Here is an 11,220-nt window from a genome sequence, read left to right as displayed (position 1 = left end):
CCAACCATCACTAAGGAAAGGAGTGTTAGAAATGGAGGGGTTGACACCCTCCTAGCTCAAAAGAAGATAATGCAGGAGCAGATTCAATAACAATTTGAGCAGATGGCTAAAAAGATTGATAGTTTACAAGTTGCAGCAGTGAATACAAGCCAACCATTAACCACATGGGGACAAAATGAAGAAAACCAAGAAAATCAGCAGCAGGAACAACCTCAATATGTGCACAACCAAGGCTCATGCCAAAATGAGGTTTATGGTGACACCCACAAACCATCCTGGAAGAACCATCCAAATCTCAGATGGGGAGATAACTACACCCACAGCCAGCAACCGTGGCAGAAAAACTCAAACCAAAACAACTCAAGAAACACAACTTACTCAAACCATGACCAGCAAAACGCTAATAATAATCAATACAAGAAACCACAAAATACATATCAACCACCCCACCACAATCCACAAACTCATCAAAATAGCATTTCCGCACCAACATCTAACCCCCAAAACTACCACACTACCCCTACAAATAACTTCCAGCAACCACATTCCACCCCCATCATACCACCAATAGACCACCATGAAAGTAGAATTTCAAGTCTTGAGGCAGCCATACAAGCAATTGCTCAGTCCACTCAAAGCTTGGTCAAAATGCAAGAGAGAAATGAAGCCACTAAAAGAAGAAGAGGCCAAGAGGGTGGAGAAACAAGAAGATCCCTACTGAAGGCTTTTCACCAGGGGATAAAGTAGTGTTAAACACCCAACCAATGAAGGTGTCCCCACAATCATCCGAATACTACACTGTAAACCGGGTTCTTTCACTTGAACACCTAGAGATCGTCAAAGAGGAGACCGGAAGGAGGTCTACAGTAAGAGGAGAAAAGTTGAGGCACTATGATTTTCAGCCCCCATGATCAAAGAATGAAGGATGTCAAGCTAGTGACATTAAAAGAGTGCTTGTTGGGAGGCAGCCCTTAATTCTGCAAGTCACAAAACCATCAACCAAATCTTGATTCGCTTGACTAAATCAACCACTAAACTAAAATTGCTCAATCCTTCAATCCCTGTGGGATCGACCTCACTCCCGTGAGTTTTTATTACTTGATACGACCCGGTACACTTGCCGGTTAGTTTTGTGATGTTTTGTGAGAGATTCGTTTCTCACCAAAATATCTCATCAACTAGTAATGCTCAATTCAAATTTTAATAGATTTTGGTTATCACAAGTACAAACCGCAATGAAAATTAACCGAAGTATTTAAACCTCGGGTCGTCTCACAAGGAATTGCAATGAAGTGATCAATTATTGGCTACGAAGATGCAAGGAGGTTTGATTTGTAATTAACAAGAAAAGTAAATAATAAGAAAGTAAATGACAATTAACTAATGAAACAAAGGAAAGGAACTCTTGGCTAAGATATCGGAATTGCAATCACCATCCTTGTCTACAAACCATGTATTGACAATTATAAGGAACCGAGCTCATTAAGTCTACTTCTATACTTGAAGTATGTCAAATGGCATGACCAACATCAATCCATAAGTCCTAACCTAGCTACTAATTGACTTAGTAGTAGGCTAGTGTCAACAGTTGTCAAATTGACCACATAGAATTCTCAAATCACCAATTCAATGAGACCCAATGACTCAAGGTCACTCAATTCCCTTATCCTAGGCCAAGAGTAAGGAAAACTACTCAATAACTAGAGGAAACATTCTATCAAACACCTAGAGTGCAAGAAAAGTAAACATCACCAAATGCAAGAATTAAAGCAACCCATAACTAACATAAGCAAGAAATCAACAATAACAATGAAGATAAACATGAAAGAGACATGAAAATATAAAATTGCATTAAATGAAAACCAAATCCAACAAGAGTTCATCAACATCAAAATAGGCAACAAAATAAAGGGAATAGCAAGTAAAACTAAGGAAGTAAGAGTGTAGAAACAAGAAATTGTAAAGAAAACAAGATGAGAACAAGAATTTAAACCTAGATCTAAGATGCAATTGACCAAAGAACCCTAATTCTAGAGAGAAGATGGAGCTTCTCTCTCTAGAAAACTAAACTACATGATGCTATCCTACAACTAAGTGCTCCCCCTTTGCACAAGCTTGAATTCTGCATGAAATAGTCTCTAGAATCAATTGGATTTGGGACTGGGCAGCTCAGAAATCGCCCCCAGCGTTTTCACTTCAATGAGGTCATGTGCGAGCTGCGACGCGTACGCATGGGTCACGCGTACGCATCGCTCGGCATTTTGCTTCTCACGCGTACCCATCATGTCACGCGTACGCGTCGCCATGCGACTTTATCTCCACGCCTGCACGTCTGTCACGAGTACACGTCGATGTATGCACTCCAAATCCTTGTTTTCCATGAATTCTACACTTTGCACGCTTTTCTCTTCACTCCTTTGATCCATTCCTAGCCTTTTCAACCTGAATTCACTAACAAACACATCAAGGCGTCTAGTGGAATCAAAGGTGAATTAAAATTAGCAAATTAAAGGCCTAAAAAGCATGTTTTTACACTTAAGCACAAATTAAGGGAGAATTACAAAACCATGTTATTTCATTGAATAAATGTGAAAAAAGTTGATAAAATCCCCTAAAATCAACACAAGATAAACCACAAAATTGGGGTATCATCTAGCAGTATCTCGTAAATTAAAAATTTGTAAAATTATTTTTTTTAAATTTTTAAATTCTAAATTAAAAAAATAATCTTTTTAGTAAAACTAGAAAGATAAAAAATTCTAACAATATTCAATAAACAAAAAACGTTTAAAAATTTAAATTTTTAAATCTAATTTGTTCTAAATTTTTTGAAGATGTTCAACAATAAAAAAATCAAGGGGTATGAGCGTCATGCTCCAAATGCATTATTATCCGATGAATAAAAAAATAAAAATATTTTTTAAAATTTTATAAAACTTATTGTTGTATTTTTTTTAATTTAGAAATTTAAAAATTAAAAGAAATAATTTTACAAATTTTTCATTTACAAGATATTACTAGACTTTATTTTATTTTTCTCCTTTTAGTAAAAAAATATTTTTTTAATATAGAAATTTAAAATTTAAAAAAAATAATAATTTTACTATTTTTTTTGTTAATGGATATTACAAGACTTTATTTTATTTTTCTCCTTTTAGTAAAAAAATATTTTTTTAATATAGAAATTTAAAATTTAAAAAAAATAATAATTTTACTATTTTTTTTGTTAATGGATATTACAAGACTTTATTTTATTTTTCTCCTTTTAGTAAAAAAATATTTTTTTAATATAGAAATTTAAAATTTAAAAAAAATAATAATTTTACTATTTTTTTTGTTAATGGATATTACAAGACTTTATTTTATTTTTCTCCTTTTAGTAAAAAAATATTTTTTTAATATAGAAATTTAAAATTTAAAAAAAATAATAATTTTACTATTTTTTTTGTTAATGGATATTACAAGACTTTATTTTATTTTTCTCCTTTTAGTAAAAAAATATTTTTTTAATATAGAAATTTAAAATTTAAAAAAAATAATAATTTTACTATTTTTTTTGTTAATGGATATTACAAGACTTTATTTTATTTTTCTCCTTTTAGTAAAAAAATATTTTTTTAATATAGAAATTTAAAATTTAAAAAAAATAATAATTTTACTATTTTTTTTGTTAATGGATATTACAAGACTTTATTTTATTTTTCTCCTTTTAGTAAAAAAATATTTTTTTAATATAGAAATTTAAAATTTAAAAAAAATAATAATTTTACTATTTTTTTTGTTAATGGATATTACAAGACTTTATTTTATTTTTCTCCTTTTAGTAAAAAAATATTTTTTTAATATAGAAATTTAAAATTTAAAAAAAATAATAATTTTACTATTTTTTTTGTTAATGGATATTACAAGACTTTATTTTATTTTTCTCCTTTTAGTAAAAAAATATTTTTTTAATATAGAAATTTAAAATTTAAAAAAAATAATAATTTTACTATTTTTTTTGTTAATGGATATTACAAGACTTTATTTTATTTTTCTCCTTTTAGTAAAAAAATATTTTTTTAATATAGAAATTTAAAATTTAAAAAAAATAATAATTTTACTATTTTTTTTGTTAATGGATATTACAAGACTTTATTTTATTTTTCTCCTTTTAGTAAAAAAATATTTTTTTACTAAAAGGAGAAAAATAAAATAAAGTCAAGCAATATCCAATAAAAAAATTTTAAAAATTTAAATATTTAAATTTAATTTAATTTAAATGTTTTGAAAATGTTCAGCTGTAAATCTCGTTAAAATCGGTAAATAATTAGTCAATAAATCGAATTTTAATTAGCAAAATTAAAAATGCAAAACTAATATTAAAATAGGATAGAGCTCTTCGAAACGAGAATTTTAACACCAATTTCGAAGAATTTGGCCCAAAATTGGACCTGATGGGCCGAACCAGTTGAACCGAGTTCGAGTACGGAGAGCTAATGAGGTGACCATACCGGTAAGTAGTTTGACCGATATTGTGACCGCAATGACGAGTGTTGTTGCTGCCGTTAGAGCTGTTGCTGCTGCGACCATCCGAGTGATGGATGGGATGGAACCACAAGCTGGAACTGGCAACGATGGTGATAATGAATATGAAGGTGGACATAATGTTCCGAATATAGGGGTGCCAGCTGGTTATCCGGAGCAAGTTAACACGGGTCAGGCAACGGGAGAAAGCTCAAAGAGGACTGAGGTAGCAAGGAATAATCGTCGGGAACCCTTCACAAAGAAAAAGGGACCTATTACACCTAGGAGCCAAAATTTCAAAAAGAATCGTTTTTGCGCTTCACATTCCCAGCGCCGGAACAATGACCAAAAGAACGACAATTGTTCGGATCCGAATTCAGATGGGCAAACTATTACCTAACCGGATGACTTAAGGTTCTCAAGATGCAAGAAGTACCATCCAAACAGACCATGCAGGGCCGGATTAGGCATATATTACAAGTGCGGGAGACCAGGGCATATGTCTTGGAGTTGTTCATACAAAGAAAGCCGGAATGCAACCGAATTCGATTTTCAGACCCGAGGTAATTATGGACCAGCAATTGAATTTTTAACTTCCTTGTATATCATTGATATGTAATATTCGTTCGTGACGCATGACAAGTTTCAGTAATCATGAGGTCCAAGTCGATAATTAGTCGAAAACTATTGGTTGTTGAGATGGAGTGATACTTAGCTAACTTAGAGTAGTGGTTAGGCTTTTGAAGGTTAAGGATTAAGTGACATAGTGGAAGTAGGTTGGACCGTATAGTGGAAGCAGGTTGGACCATATCTAAAGAATTAGGAGTGTTGAGGGCTACGCGGAGTTATTGTTTAGAATCCAGTGACAGTGAAACTTTGAGGAAGAGGAATAAAGCAAATTCAACCTTTAGCTGTTAATTGTTAAGAGGCAAGTGAAGATGAAACCAAATCCCTATAGGAGAGAGTTTCTAAGACAATTCTTGAAGGTGTGTTAGAACTTCCATTTCAGAGAGAAAGCAAGTTTGCGATAGGCTTAGTACCGGAAGCCGGATTTACTTCAATCACACCACAAGCAAAGACATTATTATAATCGGTAGAATTTAGGATTGAGTGGAAGGGAGTACTAGAAGGGGAATCATCTAACCAACTATTTCTTTGTGGGAAGCACCGGTTATGCCGGAGAAGAAGGAAGAGAATGGCAGGAAGCCTTATGCAGAGAAAGTGTGCTAACGAACCTTCGTGACTCGATCTAATCCTTCTTTTGAAACCTACATGGACATTCTATCCGGAGCTCTTCCTAAATGGCTTGACTACCTTTCTAACTTGACTCCTTATGCACATGAATTTTGTTTCTTCCAGGATGAGTATGAGCTTGTCTTGGTATAAACGCGTAATCCTTGAATCTTGTATGCTCGCTATAACTAGAATTGCCCTTATTCGCAAACCATGTTCTTCAGAATCAGCTGAAACTTCTTTGACTCTGTACGCTCTGTTCTTTCTACCAAAGGTCTTTAATTTGAACTCTTTTACTTGAGATGCACCTAGGTTCCTTTCCATGTGCATTCCATCATTTCGGTATAATCCTGATTAACCATATACAAGATTTTCTTTCTGACTTATTACAAACACCGTTTGTATTGCTCATTCATTTTTCGAGCTTAATGTCCTTTTAAAAATTAACTCGAGCCTATATTAGTATCACGTATAAATTATAGCTGCAACTGTTGAGATGTTGATTCCTTAAGAGCAAGACTTTTGGACACGGAAGATGAAGCATGTAAGCATGCACCGTCAAAAAGAGTTTTGGAGCTTTAAATTCTTGCCGACCACAAAGCCTATGATTAGTTTAACGTGCTAGAAATACACCGGTTACATGGATACTCGAATATGAAGAGAGCTTTCGAACTCCAAGAGAAGGATTAACCCCAAATCGAGTAATCAGGATACCCGAACTTATTTAACAACTCGGAATTAGTACGATACATTACCAGAGGGGTTTAGGATACGTGTAAATACTACATCATGAAGTGGTAACGGACGCCCTGAGTAAGAAGTTTATGGAGAAATGCTTGGATATAAATTTCGAAGGAAGGAAGGCTAGGTAAGTTGGAACTTTAAATTGGATATCAAGGGTATAGCTAAAGGCGTCAAACTAAATCTATTGCAGTCTTAAAATGTAGCAAGGACGAAATGCAAGAAGCGTAAGAAGACGATAAAGATCTACCGAGGATGTCGAAGTCTGGTAAACAAAAGGGAACTAAGAAGAGATTTATATGCCTAATGCCGAAATAGAGATCGTAGAGTCAAGGACTTAAGGAGTGCAACAACAGTGATAAGGAGCTACTAAGAGTGCTGAAGCCGGTTGAATAAAAAAGATACCAAGAGAGGGTTATGTGTCGAGGTCGGAAGTTGAAATAAGAAACTATTACCCGAAGCTTATAAGAGAGGATTTTTGAATTTACCTTAAGATTTCTAAAACCTACCACGAATCCAAGAAGATATTTTGAGCAGCCAGAAGTGAAGAACGAATGAAAATCTATGTGATTACAAGTTTGACGTATGAGAAAGAAATGACAGACCACCAGAAGCCGTTCGAAATGCCACAACCATCGAAGGTTCTACATTAAAGGTAAAAGGGAATAGCTATCGATTTTGTAATAGATTGCCAAGGTCTAGGACAAAAGGTGATGATGTTAGGAACTCGTGGATCAAGTGATTAAGTCCATTTTGCCCCATCGGAGCAAACTACTTATTGGGGATATCAACGAGACTATACATCAGGGAGAAGGTGAGATTCCACAGTATGCTAAACACCTTTGAATTAATCGGAAACTGGAACATCGAATGTCTTAATTCCTGAATTTGATAGCCGAGACAACAGAGAAAAAGTTACGCAAATTTGAGTTAAGATTCTCATTATGGAAGCTGATGGAAGAGATAGGCAGATCTAAGAAGAAGATTTCTCAAGTTAGAAGGAAGAAGATACCTATTTCTGAATATTACTTCAACGAGCTAGAATCGTACGAGCAATCAAAAACTAAGAAGTTAAACCCCGCTAAGTTAGCCCATTTCAATTCTTGTAGAGTATTGATGGACAGGGGTGTGCCAAATAGTTTTTCTTCCATACCTTTCGAACCTATTCAACGTACACTCCACACTTCGTAACCTCTGAAACACGCTTCTAAAACAAATGCACGTCTTACAACCTAAGTCAATTTAAATAAAAGGGGATGGACACTTCGAGTGATGAGGTTAGCCTCAAGAAACTTGGAATATGCCAAAAGACTACCCACACCTCTTTTCAGATAACTGAATCTGAATTTTGAGGGCAAAATTTCTAATTAGGTAGGTAGGATGTAAACCCCACTAAAATCGGTAAATAATTAGTCAATAAATCGAATTTTAATTAGGAAAATTAAAAATGTAAAACTAATATTAAAATAGGATAGAGCTCTTCGAAACGAGAATTTTGACACCAATTTCGAAGAATTTGGCCCAAAATTGGACCAGATGGGCCGAACCGGTTGAACCGGGCCCGTGGGCCCAACCCGCCTAGTATATAAAGGAGCTAGAGCTCATTTTCTACCTTAAAAACACAACAGAAGCAGCGTACCTACAGGGGAAGAAGAGATGAATTCCAAAACCTAGGCTTTGATTCAAACTACCATAACTTTCCCGTTCGAGCTTCGATTGCCGCACCGTTTACGGCCACGTGTCCAGCGCGTCGAGCTCTACATTTCTATTGGATCAATTTCACCGATAAGCTCTAATTTCATTTCAGAATCTCTACCCCCTTTCTAATTGGGAAGTTGAAACCCTATAGTGAAATCTTGCCCAAATTGGTTAATAAACCACTATTTTATGGTTTATCTTGTATTCAATTGAGTGGTTTTTATCAAGTCCTTTCTCAGTTATTCATATGATTTACATGATTTTACAATCCCTTCCTAGTTTTGTTATATGGTTGAAAACTTGCTTCCTATAGATCTTTAATTTGTGCATTTTAATTTTCCTTTATACCATTCGATGTCGTGATCCGTGTGTCAAGTGTTTCAGGCTTTATAGGGCAGGAATGGCTTAGAGAATAGAGAGGAAGCTGGCAAAAATGGAAGGAACACAAGAAACTAAGGAGATAACCAGCGAGTATCGACGCGCATGCATGGCTCACCCGAGCGCGCGATATGGAGAAATTTGCAGCGACGCGTGCTCGTGCCTGACGCGTACGCGTGGATTGGAGTTTGCACAAAGACGCGTGCACGTGGATGACGCGTACGTGTGACACGCCATAACGACCAGCGACGCGCACGCGTGACTGACGCGTACGCGTGACATGCGCAATTTGCAGAATTAACAGAAAATGCTGGGGGCGATTTCGGGCCGAGTTTTGACCCAGTTTCTAGCCCAAAAACACATACTAGAGCCAGAGAACGTGCAGAGACTCAACACACATTCTCATTAGCATAGTTTTAGTTTTTAGATCTAGATCTAGAGAGAAAATTACTCTTCCTCTAGGTTTTCTTTACATTCACATATTTATAGTTTTATGCTTTTGCTTTGGATATTGAAGAGTCATCACCTCCGTTGAAGATACTATTCTAGTTTGTTTTCTTACTCTTTTATTATTCCATATTCTTAATTCTTGTTTAGAGTTACAATTGGATTATTTTTAGAATTTATTAATGCAAAGGATTACTTTTACTTTTAATTAATTTTAAATTCCTATTTTATTTAAATTATTATGTCTCTTTTCTATTCCCTACTCCCAATAACGAAGATGGTATCCATGTTGATGGAGTAGACTCCCAACTTGAAATGGGGGTTGATTAAGAAGAGACACTTGAGTTGGAATGCTCAAGTGATTAGTTAAATTGGAAGTTGTTGGCTAATTCTGTATTTACTAATGCTAGACCTTCCCAAGGGAGTGGACTAGGATTTGCGAATAAGAGTTAGCTCAATCACTTTACTTTCCTTTATTTAGTAAGGGTTAACTAAGTGAAAACAACAACCTCTTTATACTACACTTGAGAGAATTCCAACAAGGATAGGACTTCCAATTAATCATTCCCCCAATCAAGGCCTTTTATTTTGAATATTATAAATCCCTTTTAATTTTCACTACTTTAATTTACAATTATTTATTTGCCCATTGCCCAAACTCAAAATTACCCAGAAAACTCCTGATTAAAAAATTAGCACCCTTTTGTCAACTCGTTGGGAGACGACCTGGGACTCGTACTCCCAGTATTTTTATTCTAAAATTTTGTGACAACCTTTCTAAATTGATGAGGTGGAATTTTGCTGGTTAAGAGCTATACTCGCAACGTATTTCCTATATTGATTTCTTAATCGGCCGACTTACTGATGACAAGTCATCTTAGCCTAGTTTCATTAGTCTTTTTCTTTTGTTTTCAATTGATTTTATGCACTTTCTTGAGCCATAAGTAAGCCAATTGGCTAAAATTTCATGTTTCCTTTGATTCAATTAACTATGGATAAATTAATGCAATTTCATGAGATTTTGTGCTATAATTGTCATATATTATGAAAGAATAACAACCTCATGATTTTGGGCATAGCTTTGATGTGCTTGGTTGATTGATGATAGGTGAAAAGAGCTTTGAAGAAGGTTGAAAAAAGAAGAAATGGCAAGGAGCAAGAGAGAACAAAAAGCTTGAGCAAAAGTTTGACCTCAAACTTTAGCTCAAACTTTTGGAAGAGTTGAATACACCCTGGAGGAGCAAAAGCTTGTGCCAACGTTTGCCCTCAAGCTTTTAGGCAAACGTTGGCGCTACAACAAACACACCCTGGAGGAGCAAAAAGCTTGCGCCAACGTTTGCCCTCAAGCTTTTAGGCAAACGTTGGTGCCACAACAAACACACCTTGGAGGAACAAAAGCTTGCGCCAACGTTTGCCCTCAAGCTTTTAGGCAAACGTTGGCGCCACAACAGCATGAAGGGGCATACTTCCAACAAGAATAACTTGAGTTGTAGATGTCCAATTGAGGTGATTCTAAGTCGGTTAGAAATCTGACATTCAGAGATTTCCAACCATATATAATAGTCTATATTGGGCATAAAATTGGCAACGTGACAAGAGGACAAACTAGCCCCCAAGAAGCATACAAAAGGGATCCACGTTTGGCTCAAAGTTTGACCTCAAACTTTGGCTCAAACGTGGATGGCAGCAAGGAATGTTAGCTGATATGAAAAGTTTGAGTAAAAGTTTGACCTCAAACTTTTACTCAAGCTTTTCTGGTTCATGGGCCGGTTCACAAGTGGGTTTCTCTCCAACTCCAAGAGCAATCAACAGAGGCTTTTGTCAACCCAATTTCATCAAGAGCAAAGGCCCAATTCAAGGCTTGAAAATCATTTGAAGAGAGTGTATAAATAGCTTAGATTTTAAGTTTTTAGAGAGCTTGGCTTTTTGAGAGCTTTTTCCGTTTTAGTTTTGCAAGAGTGATTTCGGGAGAGTTTTCGACTGGAGAGTATTGGGAGGTTCTGAGTCTTGGGAAGGAGAATTGAATTCTCTTTCTCTTAGTTTCTTGTTTTAAATTTCATTTACACTTTGTTTGAATCTTGGGTGTTGGAGAATTGAAGGAATTCTGTTTCAATCTCACCCTGAGATCTCTCTGTTTTCTTTACTGCACTTTTGAGAAATCAATATTTGAATTCCTTTCTTCTACTGCTTGATCTTTACTTTTCTTGCAATTGAATT

This window comes from Arachis ipaensis, chromosome B08 (assembly GCF_000816755.2).
Source record: "Arachis ipaensis cultivar K30076 chromosome B08, Araip1.1, whole genome shotgun sequence".
Classification (NCBI taxonomy): domain Eukaryota; kingdom Viridiplantae; phylum Streptophyta; class Magnoliopsida; order Fabales; family Fabaceae; genus Arachis; species Arachis ipaensis.
The sequence above is the reverse complement of the archived record's forward strand: the minus strand, read 5'-3'. Positions refer to the sequence as shown.